Source organism: Ctenocephalides felis, unplaced genomic scaffold (genome assembly GCF_003426905.1).
Source record: "Ctenocephalides felis isolate EL2017-DRISC unplaced genomic scaffold, ASM342690v1 CF-g0.4_SCAFFOLD_01604, whole genome shotgun sequence".
Classification (NCBI taxonomy): domain Eukaryota; kingdom Metazoa; phylum Arthropoda; class Insecta; order Siphonaptera; family Pulicidae; genus Ctenocephalides; species Ctenocephalides felis.
The window spans coordinates 35,513,284-35,537,090 of record NW_020537758.1 but is presented as its reverse complement, the minus strand read 5'-3'; the positions used below and the strand labels follow the sequence as shown (position 1 = coordinate 35,537,090).

The 23,807-nt window shown below is 31.8% G+C and overlaps 1 protein-coding gene across 1 annotated transcript in view; it reads right to left on the bottom strand.

Moving 5' to 3' along the window:
- The window catches only part of LOC113373663 (protein jagged-1b), a 363,880-nt gene that overhangs the window by 99,581 nt on the left and 240,492 nt on the right, over positions 1 to 23,807 (bottom strand). The window lies entirely within an intron of this gene.

Sequence of the window (23,807 nt, the reverse complement as noted above, 5' to 3'; positions counted from 1 at the left end):
GGTTTGCAGCATTTATGAAATATCAGTATGGAATGTGTATAGAGGGAGAAATCTTAATTAAAATCTTCGGTGTACAGGTAGAGCTTGAAATATATGGGCAACGAAACTGCAGTAAAAGAATGAACTAAGAACAATAAGAACTTTGCCTGTGTGATATCGACGGGGAGTTAAAACAAATTCATCCACATGTTTGGCGTTATAAATGCTTCGTTTTTTTTTTGAAGTATAAACTCGACGTTTGGTTATTATATTAACATAAAATATTCTCTTGAACGGACTAATGACCAATCAAATCTTTATTGCCACATACAAAACAGCGTCTTAAATAGTTTTATATGTATAAAACATGAGCAGATGAAGAATAACCCTAGAAAATAAAAGTAATTACAAGTAATCGCGCGCGAAAATGTTCTTTATTATTGACATATTGTTAGTTAAGATTAGTTTGTTTATATAATATTTTAATGAATATACTGAGAATGCCGTTTGAATTTTGCCGTTTTTTCACCTAGTGAGACACGCCCCTTCTTTTATGATTAACTTAAAAAATATGATTCAATCAAAATTTCTGTCAATTAATTCTCATGACTGTTAGAAAGAAAGACATGAAGCAAAACTGTAAAACTGCTGAGAAAATGTATAAAAATGTTAAATTTTCATTCTTTTACAAAAACTTTATAAGCATTCTAATCTAATTCGACTCAAATTGTATTGAAATCCAAAATCTATTCACAAAAAATTGATTTCAAATTAAAAATCCAAATAAAAAAATAATCAGATTGCGTTTATCCGCGTCGAAGGAATAGGGTCCATTCATTCAAGCGTTTGGGAAAAAATTAAATGCCTGTAGAAAAAAACAACGCGTAGCAAGCAAAAAATTTCATAACGTAAGAAAGAAACTCACAATTGGTTTCGTGCACAATGAACATTAGTCTACAAAACCCAAATTACATTATCAGAAAAAAGTTAAAAACGATTACTTGCATCGTGGTGCTGTTGCCGATGCTACCGCAGCGGACGGGGCCGATCGGATCTCATGAGCAGAAAATAATTTCGTTCGAAAAAAATTAAGCACACATCACACACTGTTTCTGTTCTCTGTATTCATATAAACAACGCAATATGCAAATGCGCCTTAAACATGGACATTTCGAGGAACGTAATTTTAATAGGAACAACGGTTACACGTCGTGTAATCCGCGGACTAAAATAAAAAGATATTAAACGCAAAAAGTATTTTATACATAAAAACAGATGGACGAAACGAAATCTGGGAACGGAACTTCCCAGAGGAAATGGAAACCCAAACGCTATAAACTGATGTTACTTTTATGAGCGCGATCGTGTTAAGACTCAATGAAGTAATTAAGACATTATATTTTGCTTTATATACCATTTTATTTTATAACAAAGTCGATGTTTTCTCTACAGATGGCGGAAGCTTGTGGCACGAAACCACTCGGGCATGACGATTTTACAAATTAAGTAGCACTTGAGTACTTCATTTTCATTGAGTTATATCTCACGAACAATACATTAAGAGCTCTTCAATTAAAGGGTTCAAATTACATAATTATAAGTATATTATTGTTCTTGTGCAAAATGTGGTAAATCACCAAGAATTTCTATTACCCAGCACTTTCAGAAAATTGCGGTTTAGAAAGTATAGTTCTCATTACTGAATGATATATAACCATTTCACACCAATAACATTAATAGCTGAACTCCAAAACAACACCACCCATAAAGTTACAGAAGTCATAAATCAGTCAAACAATGGAAAGTGATTCATTCGATATATCACGAATACCAAGACGTCTATTGACCAAAAACGATGTCTGATCTTGCAATCTAAGATTGCGCATCCACGCGCGATTTAATAGACAAAATAAAAACCGAATTTCACTTTCCTTTCGAGACGCCAACACGCACTTCTTGAAATCTTCCTGCTGTCGGATCGAATGGACGGATCGCGCGTCTCTTATCTACCGGAAACACAGCGCATCTGAAACCAGACGATCACCTCGGACTTAGTCGAAGCGCCGGTCAAAAAAGTCGCTTGACCGATAGTAATAGAATCATGGATTCATATCATAAATATTTTTCAGTATTATCAGTACCTCATGTTGGAATTAGTGTAATTTTGCAATTGCATAGCCATCAAAAATAATCCCAATTTTGCAAATCTTTAATTCAAATATCTGATCACGTCTCTGAAAGTTGTTTCTAAATAATTTTACATCTATAGTTTACTAACACAAATACAAATTTGGCCAAATATAGTATTCTCATTATCACATATTCCAGTTTCTTTTGAAATTAAAACAAATTAATCAATACATCATAGACTAATCCTGGTAATACTCATCACGCGTCGTACACGTGATCGTTTTTTTTTTTGGATTTTGGAACCCCTGATATGTGGTGATATTTAAAATTACCCACCCTTCCTTCACCAAATATTGTATGTATTGATAGCACCTAGAAAAAACGTAAAATTTTTGGAGTCCCAAGTGAAAATTAAATGCACGTGATATCTTACTAGACCCCCACCACCATGTGATTTTTCGAAATTTGTTTCAAACCTCTTCCTCTTTTTTGAGCCACACGTGATTATTGGATGCTTTCGAGTGCTAATATAACATAATCATAATATTAACACATCTCATAAAATAATGCACTTGCACTAAATAAATGCGAGAATGTTATCTGGCACAAATTTTATACTAATTTAACAATATTACAATATTCGGAACTGCTTTTTGGTAATAATTTTTCAAATTAATTAATTGTTTTAGCTCCAAGGTATTTGGTGCTTTATAAATTAATTTTGAATAGACCTATTTAACTTTAATTAATAAAATTTACTTTCTTGTCACTTGTAAGCTCTCCTTATTAGTAAACAATTTTATTAATTTATATAGTAGTATTTTAGTAACATATAAATATAAATATAGAAAATCTAATATGTGCTAAATATTATCGAAGCGATTCAATAACCTGCACCTTCTCCCATACCAGCTGCCTGATTAATTGTATTGTAAGCGCACCAGGTTCGTTTTCGTGATGTCGGGGCGTTACCTCGCCCGGACTATTGCTCCGGCCTAAATGCCGGGTTAAATTAATTGACCGTTTATCCTGACTGGCGATTCTTAGAAACGAACGGCCGGCTCTCTCTTACGCGAACTCTGCCTGCCTTATACGTTGTTTATAAAACACCATTCGAAAATAGAAAATAAGCTGCAGCTTTTTACGAGTTTGCTCTTCTTATAGTTAGCGGGGGAGCAGATAAACAAATCTTATTTGCAAACTTTTTTTGTAAATTTTCTTAGGGAGGAACAGAATCAAGATGCATCAGTTAAATATCCAAATTTATAAGAATTTAACTGAAGATAATTTTAAAATTATGTTTTGAATTTAAAAAATTTTCTTTCATAATCTATTGCCGATTATCAACTACATACAAAGCACTTACCAAAAAACTTGGCTCAACATTAAAACACCACCATATTTTATTTCAATTTTAAAAAAAATTAATTAATTTGATGAATAATTCATTGATTATGAGTAAAAAGTCTTGTAGCTCCCGCCAACTCTCCTTATATGATGTTTATGCTTTTTTTTCGGTCGACGTCCTTTTTGCGAGCCGTTCGCGGTTTGCCTACCGACATATTTATACAGGACGCTATATTAATTTGATTAGAATCGCAGATTCTTTTACGGGATCTGTTTTGGTATAACCTCTATTTTGATTTAACTTTTGATCCCAGGTTAGATTTGTTTTACAAGATCTTAGAGAAGATAGCATTCTAATGATGATCAAAAGAGTTGGGTGAAGCAAACATAAAATAAAAAAATAAATGTTGCAAAATAAGCAAAAACTAATAATTCGTTAAAATTTATTGCAACATGTTTGTTTTCACTACAAACATTGAAAACTATTTTGAAATATTGGAATGATTTAATGCAATTCGTGTTAACCTATGCTTTTGGCATCACATTTGAGATCAGATACCATTAAACTTCCTCCTGCAAAATTTCTCATGCTTAATTCACCGCCATTTCAAATTGAATATCCTTATAGTTAATAAGATTCGCGTCCCGATAGATTCAATAAATCCAGTTTTCTGTAAGTGCTAAATCATATGGAATAAAAATAAATCCAGCGATTGCACAAAATGAATTAAATATCGCGCAGAGACGATCACGATAGCAATAATAATAAACTCAAAACACGTGCAAATACTCGCACACAGACACCTAGAAAGGCACCAGCGGAGTGTACAACACCGGGTGTATCAAACGGAAGGATCGCGGACCGAAGTTAAAAGATTTATGCATCTGGCTGCCGATGAACCGAGAGCAAACCTATTCGCCCTGAAATAGCCAAGGAGCCAGGAGGATAAGAATATACATATATTTACACGGAGATCGTTAAGAATTATCATCGATGAGAACTTTTCAAATATTTCATTTGATCTACGAAACTCTGGATCTGTCTGTCTTCCCAAAAATCAGTTCTTCATTCTGTCAATACAAGTGAAATGTTTTTTGAATTATTCAAATCGGGCGCTTCGTTCTCCCAAAAACTGACTTGACATTTTTTGCACTTTTTGCTTCTTCTCTTCGAAACGGCTTAACCTATTTGTCAAAAAGTATCAGCACCTACCCCACTCAAACAAATCGATTTTTTAAATCATCCAAATCCGTTGATCCATGCCCCCGAAAGCGTCAGCAAAAATTGTATTTGCAAATTTTGCATATACATACATACTTTACACATACATACGCACACAAATCAATTTTTTTAAGGTATGCCAAAATGTTCAGAAACCCTAGAAACGTAAAGATATGAAAACTTTTTCATTTTTTGCGATTACTATAACTTGCCCTACGATTTAAAAATAAAAGCTAGTACTTGAGTATAATTTGAGCTACTTATAATTAAGCCAATAAAGACCCCATCATTTAAATCCAGAACTAGCTGTAAGTGGAATTCTGTCTTAAGGCAATTGAGGCATCGTGCCTTAAGGCAAATTGCTGGAACTTCCCGTACCAAAAATTATTATTTTTTTAAAAACGATTAGCATTTTTGAAAAAAAATTACTTTGAAAAAATAAGATTTTTGAGAAACTATAAATTGGACAAAAAATTACTTTTTTTTGAAAAAAAATTTTTTTTTTCTTTATTTTGACATATTGTGGAAGATCTGAACTTTTTTTTTAAAGCAATCGTACTGCTTTAACTGCATAGGGACAAAATATAAAGCGCGTAAGCGCCGCGTCGCTGTCTAACGCATAAGCATTGGTACGGAACCCATAGGAATGTTAACAAAATGTATACTTATTGTTAAAATCTCTATAAAATATCTGATAATTTGATGTGCATATGTCTAATGATCATTTTTGACCGCCAAATAACTCATTTTTTTACTTTTTTCTCCATATCTCCGAAACCGTTAGACCTACCTTCATGAAAATTTTATCGATTCTTCATCTTGTCAATACAAGTGAAATGTTTTTTGAATTATTCTAATCGGACGCTCCGTTCTCTTAAAAACGGAGTTACCGTTTTCGGCACTTTTTGCCCCGTATCTTCGGAACGGCTAGACCTGCCTTCGCCAAAAACTAATCAGCACGTCTCCTTATAAATACGAATCGAATGTTTTTTGAATTATTCAAATCGGTTGATTCGTGTTCCCGAAATCGTCGACGAAAATTTGTATCCGCACACACATACATACTACGCACACACACACACACACATACATACATACATTTTTTCTAAGGTATGCCAAAATATTCAGAAACCTCTGAAACGTAAAGATATATAAAAAATTTCATTTTCGATTTTTTTGCGATTACTATAACTTACCCTACGGGAAGTTAATTACACGGAGATCGTCAAGAATTATCATCGATGAGAACTTTTCAAACTTTTCATTTGATCTGCGAAATCGCTAGATCCGCCTCCCAAAAATCAGTTCTTCATTCTTCATTTCGGCAATACAAGTGAAGTTTGAATCATTCAAATCGGGCGCACTAATCAAATCGATTTTCTTTTCAAATCATCCAAATCGGTTGATCAATCTTTTTAAGGTATGCCAAAATGTTCAGAAACCCTTGAAACGTAAAGACATTTTCATTTTTTACGATTACTATAACTTACCCTAAGAGTTAAAAATAAAAGCTAGTAATTGAGTATATTTTCAGCTACTTAGGCCAATGAAGAAGCCCCTCCAGAAAAATCACTAAATATATTTAAGCCATCAACTACAAAGTGTGAAAACCAATCTGGTTCTGCAATTCTACTATATTTGTATATATTTCGATAATTCCTTTCCGAGCCAGGTCTACACCCCGTTTGGCATTTGCCGGCCGCCGCGTCCGAGAAATTGCCGCGGCCGAAGTATCGCGGCTGCCCCTCCCATGAGGGCTTCGGTTCTCACGCCTACTTCATTCCAGATCATTGGTCAGTGATTGCCGGGTAACGAGCTAGCGAACGCGCGCACTTATTGAAAAATGATAAGACGGAGAAGAGAAATGAAGATAAAAAACGACACGATATGAAACGATACGATATGAGATCCAGCCGTAGCGCGAAAAAGACGGATAGTGGCGCAGTAGCCTAGTTTCAGAATTGCTGTGCAGTTTATCATTGCGCAAATGCCACAGATGGACGACTGATGCAGGAGTCAAAACACCAGATAAGGGATCCTCAATTAAAAGCATATAACGTAATAAATCGTTACTATAGTCGGAGACTGGCCTACGAGATGGGATGATCTCAAACTCATTTGAAAGAATGATTTGGAAGATTTTCTGTTGAAGCTCTACATAGGCTTTTTAAGCTATATATGGCTTGAAATGGGAAGAGGATATACCATACTATACGTGGATCATTCATTAAGTACTTAGTCTATAAATGAAAAACATTGCTAAATAATTTTTCTACTTCTTTCAGCGATGATGCAAATTTTTCAACCCGTTTAAAAAAAGACAAAAACGTTTTCTCGAGGTCTGCAAAAAAAGTCGAAAAGTTGTGATGAAGTACTTAGTACTTGTTGCATGACCCTCGTAACACAACCTTTGGCTATGGAACACACTTATATCATTTCTAAAAATGTGTCAATGAAAGCTCCTTGTTTTGCATATGAGAGTACTAAGCCTATTGTTTTCAACCGTATTTGTGAAAATTTCGTAATGTTGTTAATTCTATTGCTGATTTGTCCCTCGCAACTTACGATCAATGTTTGGTCAGGTGCTGAACATCGCAAGAACAGTATATTTTCAATCAAATTTAAAAATATAAAATTGGTCTGACATTTTTAAAATAAAGTAAATGAATTTATTATTAACAGAGAAATGAATCACTGGATTCGTAATAATATCAAAACAATGCTACTCATATTTCGAGATGGTGAAAAACTTATATCTATGACTGTTATTTATGATTCACAGTATAATTTTCATATAAAACTAGTTGACATTAAAGTAACATATGTTATGTAATTTTTGATATTTGAAAATTGAGACAATGAAGATACAGTTCCAACAATCTTTATCAAGTGAACTTTCAACTTTCAGAGAATTTTAACAATCGAACTATACTACAAAAGTAGAGCTCTATAAGAAATAAATATCATAACAGGCATTCAATTAAACGATCGTAGTAAAAATAAACAATTCCCTACAAGAAGCATCATCAATGTGATGGTGTCTATCTATTTTTTTATATATTCAGTAGAAATAAATACCAAAGACAGCTACTAAACAAAATAATGATGGATTTGTATATTCTTCTGATACATATGTACCACATTTAATATCCCACAAACTTCGCATGGCTGTTTTCACTCCTGCCCCTAAATCATAGATTTATTATAAAGCTCCAATACAAAATTGCTAATAAAGTAAAAGTTTTATAGCATATCAATATAACTAAATGCGGTCTAATAAACATTATTTACATATTAATATATTCTTACATTCACTTGCAATAGTTCTCACCGCAAGTTATATGTTTTGGTCTTGAAGAGTTAATCTACAACTACTGATCGATATACATCCGAAGACATTTAGTGCAATCAGATCGAATCAAGTAATAAATTAATTACCGCTACTTAATTACATTTACGATCGTAGGCAATGTGACATTAACATTTAATGTTTGTTTACTTGTTTTACTACTTTCCAGTGATTTGAAACTTATCATTCATCCATTCGTTGTCAACAATCCATCGCGTGATCGATAAGCTCTCAGCCATCGCTCCGCGGCGAAACTATAATTATATATCCCATTCGCGAAGAGCATATTTAGCAAAAATAATTACGAAATATACAGAAGCTTGTATTTCATTACTATGAAATATATTTTATGATCGTCGTGGAATTAATAGAATATAACAACTATCACGATTCTAGTCCAGATCTACCTACTGAGCAGAGATCGTGAATGCGCGAAATTGTTCATAAAAGCTACTTCCTTGAACCGATGGAAATATAATAACAAAACTGGTCAACACCAAGTTGTAATATATGGAAATAATTAAAATCATATGTATTGACCGGTATAGTGTGTATACAGTATTGTTCCAGGTAGAATCGCTCGCAGTAATTTATTAATGCTCTAGTTATAGTACAGTAGTTTATTATTAACTAATATTTTATATTAGAGTTTGTTATTTATTATTTCATAATAAATTGCGAGAATGAAACGACTCCCATTCTCAAACTGTTGAAACTTTTTTATATATTTTAACAAAAAATTTGAACTAAAAAAACTGCCTATAAATTATTGTGAGGTCTTTAGCTGGAGTTATTCTTAATCAACTCCTCCTTGGCGGCTCGTATTTCAAAACACTCGTATGCCAGGTCACTATATTTATTTATAAAAATAAAATTTCTAATTTTCGTGTAAAATTTTCCTCCAGCGTCAAAATCCCACCCACCAGCAGCAATCTAATCTCTCGAGCATATCCCATAGATCAAATACGAAGCAACGGCGAACGAGGTCCATCCGTGTAGAGCTTTCGGATGATCGTGGAAGCGCGTCCGATGCCAAGTTAATCCCCTTTTCTCATCGAATTCTCATATCTTCAATGTTCGTTTGTCCGTTGGTTAGTCCGTCCGTCCGTCCTATGTCAGAAACCGGTGTTTATGTCAGAAACTTCAACTCGTGCAAGGTGCACGGCAGCCGAGGAAAATCTTTCGACCCCCTCTCGGACTCCACGGTTTGCTTTGGCAACTTCATAAAAATAACGCCATATCTCGCAAATTAATGTACGAGAGGAGAAGCAGTTACGTTATGTACAGCTCGCTGGACTCGGAAATTATAGCCGCATCGTACAAGACAGTTCCAGTGGCGTTGGGGAAAGATTTTTTAAAATAGTCTAATTATAGAGCCTAATATTGATATTCCCTAGAATATGTCAATAAGCTCAAAACTTCACGATAAATACTTATAAAAATACTTTCTAAAAGACGACATTGACTAAGGTGACTATTTCAAAAATCACCAGTAAATGTTTGTCAATCTCTATCTATTATAAATTTATAATTTTTTTTGTGACTGCCTTTAGCAATTGAGATAAATATATACACAAAACACAACTTTTAATACATTTATTAGCAAACAGTTAAATTATAAGTACACCCTTTAATATTGATTAGATTCTTGGTTAGGATAGGTCATTGGCTTCCAAAGAGACAGTGTCTTAGCGCCTGTTCCAAAGGGCCCGGCGTGGAACTTAGTGGCCAAATTACAAACAATACTTATAATTTTAATAAACAGTTTGAATAAATAAAAATGGTTACTCAATCTCTAACATTGCAACTAATTGCAGTGAATCAATTACAGGAAAATATGTATATTTTTTTTAAAAACGTGTGGATCTATAAAGTTATTTTCAACGAATATATAGTACTCGAAAAACTATATTATTTAAAATACGCAGCTGTATCACCATATTAGCAAAAATTGCGATTATAGAGAAGGGCATTAGGCCAAGTACAGCGGTTTTCTAATATCTCGCATCCCACACAAAACAGCTTGAACTAATATTGCTAACAGAATATCCATAAAATATATTTTATGGTGTTTCCCATCAGCAAGTAATATTGATCCATTCGAAATATTTAGACCAAGAATATAGTTACAATAATTTATTTACCTACTAAAATTCATAACAGAAAATGGTAAAGTAGATATAGTAAGTGGTTGTCGGAGAAGTTTCAGATAATTCATTATTGTTTTTCATGAGACTTTATTATGTATTCAGCAGTGTGGGTGTATGCTTGTGAACATTTGATAAATTTCAGGACAATTTGCGAAAAAGTTTGTCTGCGCGCCTCTGTGTGATCCTATATTGCATTTTTGACGCGCATAACGTAATAACCGAGCGGAAAGATGGTAGTGGAAGCAATCGGTTATCGGGATAGTCACTGACCCTGTTGAACTTTGAGATATATTATTATTTGGAAACCTGCTAAACGCCACTCAGGACAATCAAGAAGAATCTTCACATTCATTCGAAGAACCTCTCCTACCGCAAATCAAATCGTAGATTCAGGATTTTTTGTCTAGAGTAAAAGTGTCCGCGCAAATTATCAAAGTGATGAATGATGTGTTTCATAAAAAATATGTTGTGAAAGCGCCGATCCATTTATCTTACATATGTATAACACCGACTGCGTAACTTGTGACAAATGATCGTATATCCACCTAAAGACATATTAAGGTAATTAGAAAATCAAAAAAATGTTAAAGTATGTCCTAATTATTAATTACGTGAATAATTTCTATACGAATATTCACTTTGGAAAACAACACCGATTTCCTTTCACAACACTATTATAAAATTTATTGCATGGTAAAAATTTCCATCATTCTTTTCATTGATGCAACTAAATGCAAATGTGCATCTTGCGCAAAGAAAATTCATACGAGCCGTTAGTATTCTTTTGTTCACTTTCATAAATAACACAGACACAATAGATTGAATAATTAAATGGTGTATTTTGAACTGGATCACAGACTTCAGAGATGTTTTCCTACGGTAACCCCGTAAACTGTGGAAATATCTTTCATAAAGCTTCCGTAATCTAGATATGTACAAGGAAGAAATACAAATATTGGCCAAACTCTAATGTGAAATATTATTTTTCATAATCGTTGTCATAATAGAGGTGAATCAACAGAAAGAGTAAAACATATCTATTGAATCCTACATATCGTGTGAAAATAACATTTTTTTATACCTCCACCTGCTACTTTGCAGTAATATTTAACTGTAGACAAGAGATCGCAAAATTTACGTTTTTTTCTTCAGTAAATCATAATCTCATTTTCACATGATATGACGAATACGAAAGATTTGACTTATATTTATTTTCTGGATCGGAGCAGAAACTGACCGAATGATATTAAAAAGACGTTGACTTGCATAAAAGCAATGATATTTAGCAAGGTTAATGCAAAAGTTATTATAACGTTATGCTTTTTCATAGAATGTCAGTTGTTCGCTTCGCTATCAAGGCATTAGATATGTTCATGGCGCATTTTAACAACACTTGGCAAACATATTTCTTGTTAATATTACATACGACGATGGCAGACGCTCGGCAATGTCTATATAAAACAATATTAAGATGCGAAGATAATGAATTCTTATGTAGTGTATCAAATGTAAGGCATTTCTGCAAGTTGTTGATTAACCAAAAGCCTCGTTAAACTTTACGGTCGTGAGAGGTATTATATACAGAATTATCGCTCAGATATTTTCGCTGATGCGGTGAAACTCGAAACGATTTCAAACAATTATTATTTTAATCGAATAAGTCGAGAGTTTGTGTGAAAATTTATAGTGCGTTTTTTTCAGTCATTGCGGTCGATGGTGCAATTTTAAGAGACAGTTGAGAAAGCTGGAAGTATATAAATTTAATCAATTCAAAGAAATTAGTTTGTAAAATATAAACCTCTATCTAGCTTTTTTTTTAAAAAAAAATGTATGCAACATTAAACGCATATATGTACGTACATTTCGTGTCCACATACCGTTTTTAAACTACATCATTGTCGCCAAAGAAAAAATCAAAATTACGTAATTTATTTCACATTAAAGTTAACCTACTACAAAACTCACAATACAGTATGACACAGATATTATAAATCATAAAAGAATAAAAAACAAAGGTCTACCTTAAAAAATGTGAATGTACCTATACGACTTCAAATATGAATATTCATAAATCGGTAAGAACAATAGACCACCTTCTACGAAAAACAATGCTGACGAATAAATTTCCTGATCAGACTTGCAGTTTCTTTGAGATCGAAATCGGACTATGCAAATTGCGTCATTTTTGAATATTATAAATTATCATTAATTAGTGCAAACGTTTTTTTTAAATATCTCTGATTGGATGGTTTTGGAGAACCTTTGTCATCGGGTATAAAAAACACATTAAAATGCTTCGACGACATTGGAGTTCGTGTCCAAAAAAAACTGCATACATGTATATAAAACAAATAAAAAATATTGAATAGTAAACGTTTTTGTATAGATTTAAGTTTTGTTATGAGAGACTCACAATTAGATTCATTAGACAGGATTAAATTTTATTGCGATAAACAATAAAATAAAAGCTAATTGATATTTTATTCGAATTTTTAAGAAAAAGATATCAGTTAGAGATGGGATAAAGCCTAAGTCGTGTAATGAACGTACAACTTCCAAAGATTTCGACGGATGATTTGTATCCATCCATCTGGAATGTATTTCTATTGACCAACAACTGGATTATCCGTCATTAAATTTAGAAATTTAAAAATATTTACATTATTCAGCCTTCAAACAAATTTCTTATTTTAATTAGACAAAAGTATTACAGTCACCTCCCTATTTCTCTGTACTCGTAAGGAATTAAATTAAACGTTTTTTCCTGCAAGTTTGTTCCTCATTGTGGCATTGAACAAAAAGATAAATTCTCAGTGTCGTCAATGTGTGAACAACCAGTAGACGTAATAATGATTTTGCAATTCATATACGCTCATATAGTTTTTCCTCAAGAATACAACAACAACCACGGTATGATCTGAGCGTTACAAAGGTAATATATTGTTTGGTATTCGAAGGCGTGTAATATGTACATCCGCCGTTTCGCCGATCCAAAGATCTTCGTCGTTCTGGCATAAAACTAATTAGAAATACATAAACCATCACAGTAATTATAGCCAATAAATACATAAATATGAATCGGTACACCGTACAAGGAATTATGCATTAGGACGGCGATAAATAAAATCGGGGAGAAAAAATAATTCGCTAATAAAGCTCTTAAGGCTTTCAACTACTGAGTGCACTTAAATATGAATTAGACGCATTGATATGATTCTGTGCCCATAAAAATAAAGTCTAACATATATGTAATTGCTTGGAATAACCATCACATGTTCATTCTATTGATCAACTTTTATAGAGACACCAGATCACTGATTTAGTTTAAAAAAATATAGAATTTTTTTGGAAATCTAGGAATATTCTAAAAAATAAAAATAATCAATTTGAACGTCTTTAGCACTTGTAACTTTTCTATTTCTCCTGCATTAAGTAATGTTCATAAATTTGTTTACTCTATATCCCCCTCGTGTATCATGGGCTTCAGATTTTTTTAATCTCCTTTAATTATTGATGTTATAAAATCGCGCATGTTTATAGAGCAATAAAGGTATTTATTAGGGTTTATACAAAAACCGACATTTCAGAAAACCGGTTTTCGAATTTTAATTTTACTAAAAAACCGGTTTTAACCGGTTTTCGAATTTTATATAGAAAAGAAATTTTTGCTCAAATATTCTGTAATTTATCCGCTAATTTAGTGTAATTTAGAATAGTATTTAACTGAATTTATTCATTGTTCAATTTTATTGATAGTAAACAAAATTATTTTAATTTTAATTAGTAGAACTAAAAAATAGTTTATCTTGATTAAATAGTTTTGAAAATAATCATTTGTTATTCATGCATTATTTTACATATAAGAATGAAAAATTTTTATGATAGTGAAAGGAAAGTTTTTGAATAAGAAAAAATCATTAAATAAAAAAATATTATATATATGTTGATAAATACTTGTTAATATCAATTTTAGTTTTAAAAGCAATTAAAGCTAAACTTTTATTTCTGATCCGAGCAATTTTAATTAATTAATTTTGAACATTCTAATTGTTTTTTGATTAATAAAATATGATTTGAAAACATTGAGAACGTCTATCGAATTGCTACTTAGACGTGTCCTTTGTTTACTCACAAAATTTCCTGAAATAGAAAATACTTTCATACTTGCGACCAAATTATGCCTAATTTTAAAGCCTAATATAATAATTCTAAGTTTTTTGTTCTTTTATTTGTGACTTCTATCTAAAGTTTAAAACTCTTTTTTTAAGTTTGAGTAGAGGACTTCAAGAAGAAGTCACACTGATTTAAATTAATATATACACTTGTATAAAAATCTAAATTATTTATACAAAATTTTTCTGGGAACCATTGCAGACTGATAAGATATCAAATGCTATTGAAACGATATGATTTTAAGAATCAAAACGCTTTCATCTATCTTTTATATATGGCTATATTTGTCATTTTCCATTTATACAGTGAAAACCGACTTTTTTCACTGAAAAACCGGTTTTCGAATTCCATAATTTTCGCCAAAAAACCGGTTTTAAAACCGGTTTTTGAAAACCGACAAACCCTAGTATTTATTATATAGTTTAGCACTTGAAAAATATCTACCAGAACACGTACCTAGTAATGAGTGCAACATTTCCGTGAGGAATATAATTTGAAAAAATATGATAAATTGCACTAAAACGTCTATAAAATCTTCTCAGCGAATTAATATATGTAAAGCAGGTTTTAAACAACTTCAGATCAAAATATAATAATTTAATTAAAATTAATAATTAATTTTAAAATGAATCAAATGAGTAATTATGTATGATTATAATTAGTGTCAATATTTTTTGTAATTTATTCATAATTGCTAACCTAATTAGGATAAATAATTGCAATATTTATCATATTTCATATAACAGTAAAACCAAACATAAAACAAGCCTTACTCACAGTATGTGAAAAATAATATTGATTGATTTACTGTTAAATTCTTTATAAAATAGTTAATATATTTGACAAAAACAGATCCTGCATAACAACGCAAATTTTTAAAATCCTCAATTGCAATTTCTAAACAGTATGCAATATATGATAATAACAATTTGTGAAAGCGATTTTGCTAAAGATTTGGTGTCTATTGAAGTGTAACGTCCTTTCGATTTAGCATTTATCAATTACATACATAATTCGCTTAGTATATTAAACCAACTAACTAGGAATAGTTGTAAAAACTTCCAAAATATGTCCACAAGCTTAATTTATAACTGTTCAAAATTGTATAAAATTAAATACTTAAAATTGATATATATATATATAATATATTATATATATAATATAAATAAAGTGTAATACCACAAAGCCTCCAGTCCAAGATTTTACAATGCTATAAATTCTATATTTTATGCTTCAATTTATGTATCTATCATGATAATCATCAGTAAAATAACTATTATTTTAAGAAGTACTATAATTATTTCTGCATAAAATTTTAATAACTATATTACTGAATTACATATAACACTCTGCGTTGTACGGAATAGGTTCTAGTGAGCATATAATATAAAATGTATTTGCGCAGATTCAAAAACTTTGACAAATAAGTTCTATCGCAATTTTTCCTCATTTAAATATATCAATGCTGATGTTGCACTCCGATCTGATTTAATGAAATAAAAATATAAAATTAAATCCTATCGAAAAAGGCTACAAACCCAATAAATAATCAAAACCTTGCCCATCAATCGCGTCCAAACCAGACCCGTTGACATATGGATCAGCGTATCACGTTAAACGTTAATATGTACGTAAATTATCCCGTACCTTATAATTAAGGAGCGTTAATGAAAGAAATCCGAAGGAATGATATTAAAAAATACGTCGACCAAATAGAGTAACAAAAACAAAACCAAATCGAAAAAAAGACGAACCGCGCACTCCGCGGGACCACACGGATACGTAGCTATATAAAGGATTATAAATTAGATAAGATCCAGTTTAATATAAAAAATCCAACGGGTACACATTGTTGGCTCGAAGACTCTCGCAGTGGGACAGGATTGAGAAATGACGATTGAACACGAAATATTTTCGATATCGGTGCCTTGGCATAAAACATACATTGTACGGATTTATGTGGAGCAAAAAGTTCAGCGAATAACTCGCCCTGTCATTAAACTTATTGACAAAACGTTTTCAGCTTGTACGACATTAATCAATTATGATAATGGTTTTTTATGAGGCTAAAGCGAATATAAAATGAGCAGGATAAGCGATACTTTCGAATTTATAGTAGGTATATGATGAAAACGAACAGGGCTGAAAATATATCTGATAGAAAGAGCAATCACACGAGCAAAATAGTCAACAATTTTTTGAGGACTGTTTGATATTTTCGAGATACGGAACTGAAGCAAAATGTGGAAAGCATCCTTCCTACATGACTACACTGACTTAACCTTTCAAAAGCATATCAGCAAATTAATGAGAAATAAAATGTTTAAAACTATAATCAATGGCAAGAGAATCGATAAAATATTTGGTGACTTAACATGGACATTGAAGCTTACTAATGACGCCCCAAGCAATTCACTCTAAAGAATTTGTGATTTTTAAATAGCCGTACGTAATGTGCAATAATTATCTATTAAATGTTTATTTTACCTTTTGTAAATTAATTACATTCCAACAAGCCGTTATTGAATATTTCAAGTTCATCGGTTTATATTACATTGTGAAATTGATTACAAACTTGCACACATGTATATTATCTCCCATTATCTGATGAAATAATAAGTTTTACGGGAAATAAATGGAAATAGTGAACTGTAGCGTTTCAGGTCATTTAAAACATACTTATAAATAGATCTGCGGTTAGTACAGAAACCTATTAACGTTCTGCGCTCACGTCCATGAAATAATTTATGTTCTCTTCGTTGCGATTCTGCAAAAATACGAAAGGAGTAATAATGATCTGCCGCAATTAGCACGGGGCATAATTCCACTTGCAGAGAGACCAGAGGTCCGGTTGTCCAAGTAGACCCAGAGTTGGATAAGATTTCCTAATGCATTTTTGGATCATCATATCCATTATCACGTTGATGATTTTATAGATGCATGTATGTTGTTTGCACTGGTCCAGTTGCTAAGATGGATTTTACATACCTTTATCTCTATACTACTATCTGTTGTCCATGGCATCAATAAAAGCGCGAGGATATTTATCTTTTACTTCCGCCAGCTCTTAGTTTAGCCAGTCTGTAGTATACTTTGGCCGTTTCTATAGCATTTTCTGGTATTCTCTCTGATAACGGTAATATAATTGCTCCGACACGGTACGTGTATTGTAGGGAACTCTCCACATAGAACATATGTACGTAAGTCCGATTATCTTTTCATATCTCGGCCTGACTCAATTACTCCTTGAATTACCTACGCAAAATCGTACGTGGGACGCTTTTGCGCCGAGAAACGGCTTTCTGTGACTGACCGAGATTTTGACGATACATATAAAGGTAATAGATAGACTTATCTTCAAACCGCACCAAAATTTTCATTTTATCATATGTATTTTGCGCACACTCCGAAATAAATATTATAACATATATACAGTTTAGTGCAATCACTAGAAAACTTCTTGTAAGACTAGATCCTTTTGTGGTAAGAATATTTTTCATTTCCAAAATGAGTAAATTTTATTAAAAAAAAATTTCTTGTATCACATTTTAAGTGATTATTTATGATTTTTTATTTGGACAACTCTAAAAAAGTATAGAGATTGAGTTCAATTAATTTGAAGTGATTAATTTCTGCATATCATATAGAACACATAACATATATTCACTAGTCAAGATTGAAAAAAAACTCATGATGCAATAATATCTGTCAATCTGAAAATCTCTGGCATTGGTCACAAATTTTGTATTTTTAAAGTCATTTTATTTTTAGTCCTACAATTTTACCGGTTGTTCATTTTAGGACAGGTGTAAAATTAATATATAATAAAAAAAATAAGTCAATAGTACTTATCAATTAATTCAAACTAAATTAAATTAATTAAATACTGCAAATTTAAAAAGTAATAAAGTCGATACAAAAAATCGCTTATCGCTTAATACTTATATTTCAATAAATATAAATTAAAGAGTAGCAATATTTTGAAACAATTGACTCTAAACTTTTGATTTAGGAATTCCGTAATAAACAGCCACCGATTTTATTACATAAAATCGCTTATCGCTTACTAATATTTGAATAAATATTAAATAAAGAGTAGCAAACATTTAAAAAAAAATGACTCTAAACATTTTGATTTAAGAATTCCGTAATAAACAGCTACCGATTTTTTTTCAATTTTAAATTATGTTTTATATTTATATATAATATTATTGTTTAATTAATTAGGAATTTGCAAGTATTTATTTACACTTTTATGGTCTGAATTGTTGTCTTACGTACAAAAAAACACAATATTCTGTTTAAATATTTTTTTGGTATTAATGAATTTGTGAGTGATTTTGAAGTAACAGCGGTCTAAAATGTTCACACTTCTGTATATGAAAATGTTGAAAAGCCTAGCAAAGTCTTAAATATTGATATTGATTGTCTTCACAACATTATAGAATTAAGATTTATGGGACATAAATCGAAAACGACCATTACTATTTCGTAAAATATCGAAAAATTTAGAATGGTCCTGAAAGTTACGCGGACCCATAGAGGGTTAAATTAGAAAATATAGGTACGTTTTTCGATGCATAATTCGCAACATTTATTGTAGTAACGTGTCATCTGTGTAACATGGGAAAACCTAAAAAAGACAACAAAAAGTTCTTGGAATATGGCTCAAATAACGATAAGTCTTGTAAATTTACCTAAATTTTCAATATCGCAACCTCCGCAACGCAATGCGAACATGCACTAAGGCCACATACAAATCGCAGAATCATTTCTACACCTTTTCCCACCTGTGAATCTTTAACAAATAAAAAACAAAACATTGATTACCGATCAATTGGTTGACAACTACCGTGCTTTTATGTACTCGGGTACAAGACTCTCGACCGAGACACCGCGCACGACAGAAGCGCGCCCACATGTGAGTCAAGTGCTCAAGCTCAGCTGATAAACGCGACAGCTTTATTGAGTATCGACAGAATTGTATAATATTACCTACAGGAATCTGGAATCTGAACAGTATGTGCATTATGAAAAGAATCAGAAGAGGACTTTGGGGATAATGATTAAATTTTGTTACACTGAGGCCATGTACTACATCACTCAATGAGTACGTAGGATTACAAATGAATGATGTTGATATGTAATAATCTCTATGATTTGTAGGAAGTACCAACTCTAAAGAAATATCTATCAACATTTCAGAACAATCCGACGGTTAGTTATCACTTTTGTATTCACCTATTAATTATAATAAGTATTTTGTATAATTCAGTCAAGCTGAAGTTGTCTGATCTGAAGTCTACATAATCATACAAATTATTCATACATAGTATGTATTTATTTATAAGTCAATATATTTGGCTTATATTGACATACAATATAAATACTATGTTTATTTATATGTCAATGTATTATATGCCACATCAACAAAAAAGTTGCTTAGGATAAAGGTCCACCACCGATATCTCAAAAACACAAAGTAAAGCTTAGAATTTTTTAATAACATTATTTGAAAGTGGAAGGAAAAAAATGTGTCACCAGTCATCACCTTCATTCTTATGACTTGACTATCGGGAGATTAACGACAATGTTCGAAAATCCATAACAAGAGTATTTGCATTCGCTGTTAGTTTTTTTGAGTTGTGAGATCACTGTTGTTTAGTTTACGAAACCTTAAAATAATTTCTAAGTATAATTCTGCTCGGACGTATTTTCGTTTTGTTATATTGGCCATCAAGGCGACAATATTCATGGCATTGAGCTTTTACACGGAATGGTTGCTACCCCTGGCAAAGAGGGCTGAATTATAACACAACAACCTGAGTTAATAAATTGTAATAAATTCTATAACTACGTCACATAAATACAACTTTATTAACTTCCCGTAGGGCAAGTTATTGTAATGGGCCAAAAATCGAAATTTTTACATTTCTCAACGTTTTGAAGGTTTCTGAACATTTTGGCATACCTCAGAAAAAAATGGATGTGTGTGTGTATGTATGTGTATGTGTTTTTGAGTGAACGGAGCATCTGATTTGAATGATCTAAGAAGCATTCAATTAGTAATGATTGGGAGAAGTGATTATTAGTTTTTGGCAATGGCTGGCCATTTAGTTTTTTTTGTATATCGAAAATAATTCAGATTTTATTTTTAATTCTGACTAAAGTTCTAATATACTTCAAACAAATAATTTTAACTTTGCAATTCAGTTTATATAATTCTTATAAATATTAGACAATGTTACAATATTTATAATAATCTATTTAAAAACATTCAGTATTTCTCGAACATTTCGTTACGGTACGGGAAGTTCCAGCAATTTGCCTTCAGGCACGATGCCATACACCCCACTAGTTTAGTTGTTTCATAATATGCATTGTTAATTTTACGTTCAACAATTTTTTTTTATATGACCTTTATAAAAGCTTACACGTGGGTCGGTTAAGAAGGACCAACTAAACCTTTACCATGACAATGTGTAAACAATAAAAAACAGTAAATTAGAAAGTAAATTAAAAGAGAAAAATTGAATGACAAGTTATCCCAACGCTGATGAATATTTCTGACAGAAAACAAATCAAAGTTATATCCAGTATTATTATTATTATTACTTCCTAAGAGACTTTGTTCTGAGTTCGTTCCTGCCCATGCACCCACACGCAACCGCCTGTCATCGGGTTGGTGACAGTAGCTTTTTTTCCTTCAAGTCTTTTATTTATATGTTGTTTTCGGTTGTTGTCGAACTCATAAGATACCGATTTAGAGATAAAATGAACCTACCGCGATATCAAAATTTTCGTTTTGTTTATATTGTACCGTGTGAATATCCAACTTGAATATTCGCTTTTGACTTCTAATGAAGCGATTATGAGTCAACTTGAGATGAGAAAAGATTTATTTTATGAAAATTTTGAACTGTGGTATTGAAAGATGAAAATGGAATAAGAAGGTATTAGGTGTCTCGTGTGAGAAGTTGATGAATAATTGTTGAACATCGTGCATTGAAGATTATCTAACCAACAAAGAAAATTGGTAACTTTGTTCGTATGACATAAAGAAATAGTCTCAAACCTCATATACTGTACATCGTAATGTGCAGTATATGAGGTAATGTATCGATATCTTGAATAAATAAATAAATGAACTTAACGATAACGTTTTGCACAACATCCAACCAAGGCATTATATATTAATACAAAATCCGTTAATTACAAGTGATCAATATTTGCGGTAGTATAACGACTCTCGGCCGATACTGATGAATTTATCTCTACTATAACAGCATCGGGCAACACTCGAACGCGTTCATCATCTTGAAGGGTCCCCGTTCTGTTGTGTTTTGTTTTCATTGCTTTTCAGGACTAGTATAGAGCTTGTCGAGTGGTCTTTCGCGCTGAGAACTATGTTTACAAATACAAATCAATGAATACCAACAAGGCGAAAGCAACAAATCTACGTAGGTGTCGTTACAACTGAACGAAATATATAACTGGAGAAGAGATGTCCATGAAGGAAACCATCAATGGGGAAGGAACATCGATGTTAAGGACCCTATGTTGACCTCCAATTTTAGTGCGACACAAAGAATAAAAGAGAACCTAACTGGAAACGTGCAACATATGAACATTTGTTATGTTTTACCCAAATTCATGATTTTGACTATCTGAATTTACAACTGTTTTCTAAGGACTACAAGACCGATTGTCTAGCATTCAAAAATATCATACTTTTAAATAATGCACAATATTTGGTTCGATTTTTTATTATCTATTTGAACAGTGAGCAGAACTTAAGGTTCTGATCTGGTTTGATGAATTTCTTACAGTTATTTTAATTATTACAGTTATTTTAACAGTGATGACTTCTTTATTGTAGCAGCAATGCCAAATAAGGGTTATTTTTACTTGGAAACATATTGCTAAGCTATATTTCCAAGTGAAATCCGAAGATTAACAACAGGCTACTTGACCTCTGATTCAGGTCCAGTTGCCCTAGTCAGTTATCTACGAGCAAGCCCTTATATTGAAATATGAGATTTTATTCATCTATACATATAATTTATTTTATGTCAACGAAGCTATTAATAGACATATAATAGTCTATCACATTTTTTTAACCAAAAGATGGGAAAAATCCGTTCAACTCTATAAATATTAGGCTGGAGAACAAGGGAAATCATAAGAGCGAGAAAGATCATTCTACTAGACTAATATCGATTCTATAAATTGAAAATGCAGCAGAAATAGATGAAAATATTCGACTTACTGTCAGAAGATAATCTAACTTTTGTTATATAATATAGATTTTAAATATGTTTCCAAGTGAAAGTAGCCCTTTCCGAGCAATGAATAATAAGTTTCCATAAAATTAAATAATAAGTCAACCCCATAAATTATAATAATAGAACCAGTTACCATATAAAAATACGACGCAAGGAGAAGTTTCAGCCCAACAGTTTATAGGACGTGAGATTCCGATTGCCGTTAAAAAAAATATTATGAAAAAGCGGCAATAGGTTGTATTTAATTTAAGGAATATAAACTTGCAAAAACATGGATACGTTAAAATATCTCGGAATGTAAAATGAATCACACATATAAATCGTCCACCAATTGTGTATTCGATAAAATATTTTCCTGCAACTATAATACCCCATTCACCAGTCAATTCTCCAGCATCGACATTCTCCTTGAACATCTCTACTTCTAACTTGCCAGTGATGTATGTGGTTCGTTTTTCAATATATGCAGCAAACATTTCGTTCTAAAACGATTGCAAGAATTATATTCTAAACTAACATATATAACTATAAGCAGTCAAGAGTCGTTGTACCTTCCCGAACGTCCGTTTGCCAGCAAATAGATCAATAGATCTCTTTTATACGTTGCATAATCGTGCAGTTTGTTATACGCGCTGGAAAAGCGAATTGCGGATTTGCGATAAGGTAAGATAATATTTTGAACAGATCTATGCTGAGAAAATATTTGGATTGGATTCAGGATGAGGAAAATTTCTTTTTTACTTATTAGAGTATAAAGAACAAATCTGAAACACTATCTTGGTACTATCAAACATCATGAAACAACTTCATCCAGAAGCAATAAATGGATAATAATTATATTAGTTGATGAAGATTTAGCAAAACTGAGGTAGATAGAATAGCTAATATTTGTTTAAAACACAAGTTGTCATTACATCAACACATTTTAAACATCATATCTTCCACGACTCCTATAAAAGCTCCAAGTTTCTACAAGCGTATACACAAAAATTTGACATTAAATAGAATATATGAAGATCCAATATTTATTGTGAAATTGGTCTAGTATTAAATATGATTTTATAATATTTTATATAATATGTAAATGATATAATAAAATTATATTGAAAGTGAATCTTTAACCACAGTCTTCAAGGCAAATACAAGATAAACAACCCGCGTTCTCCTTCATC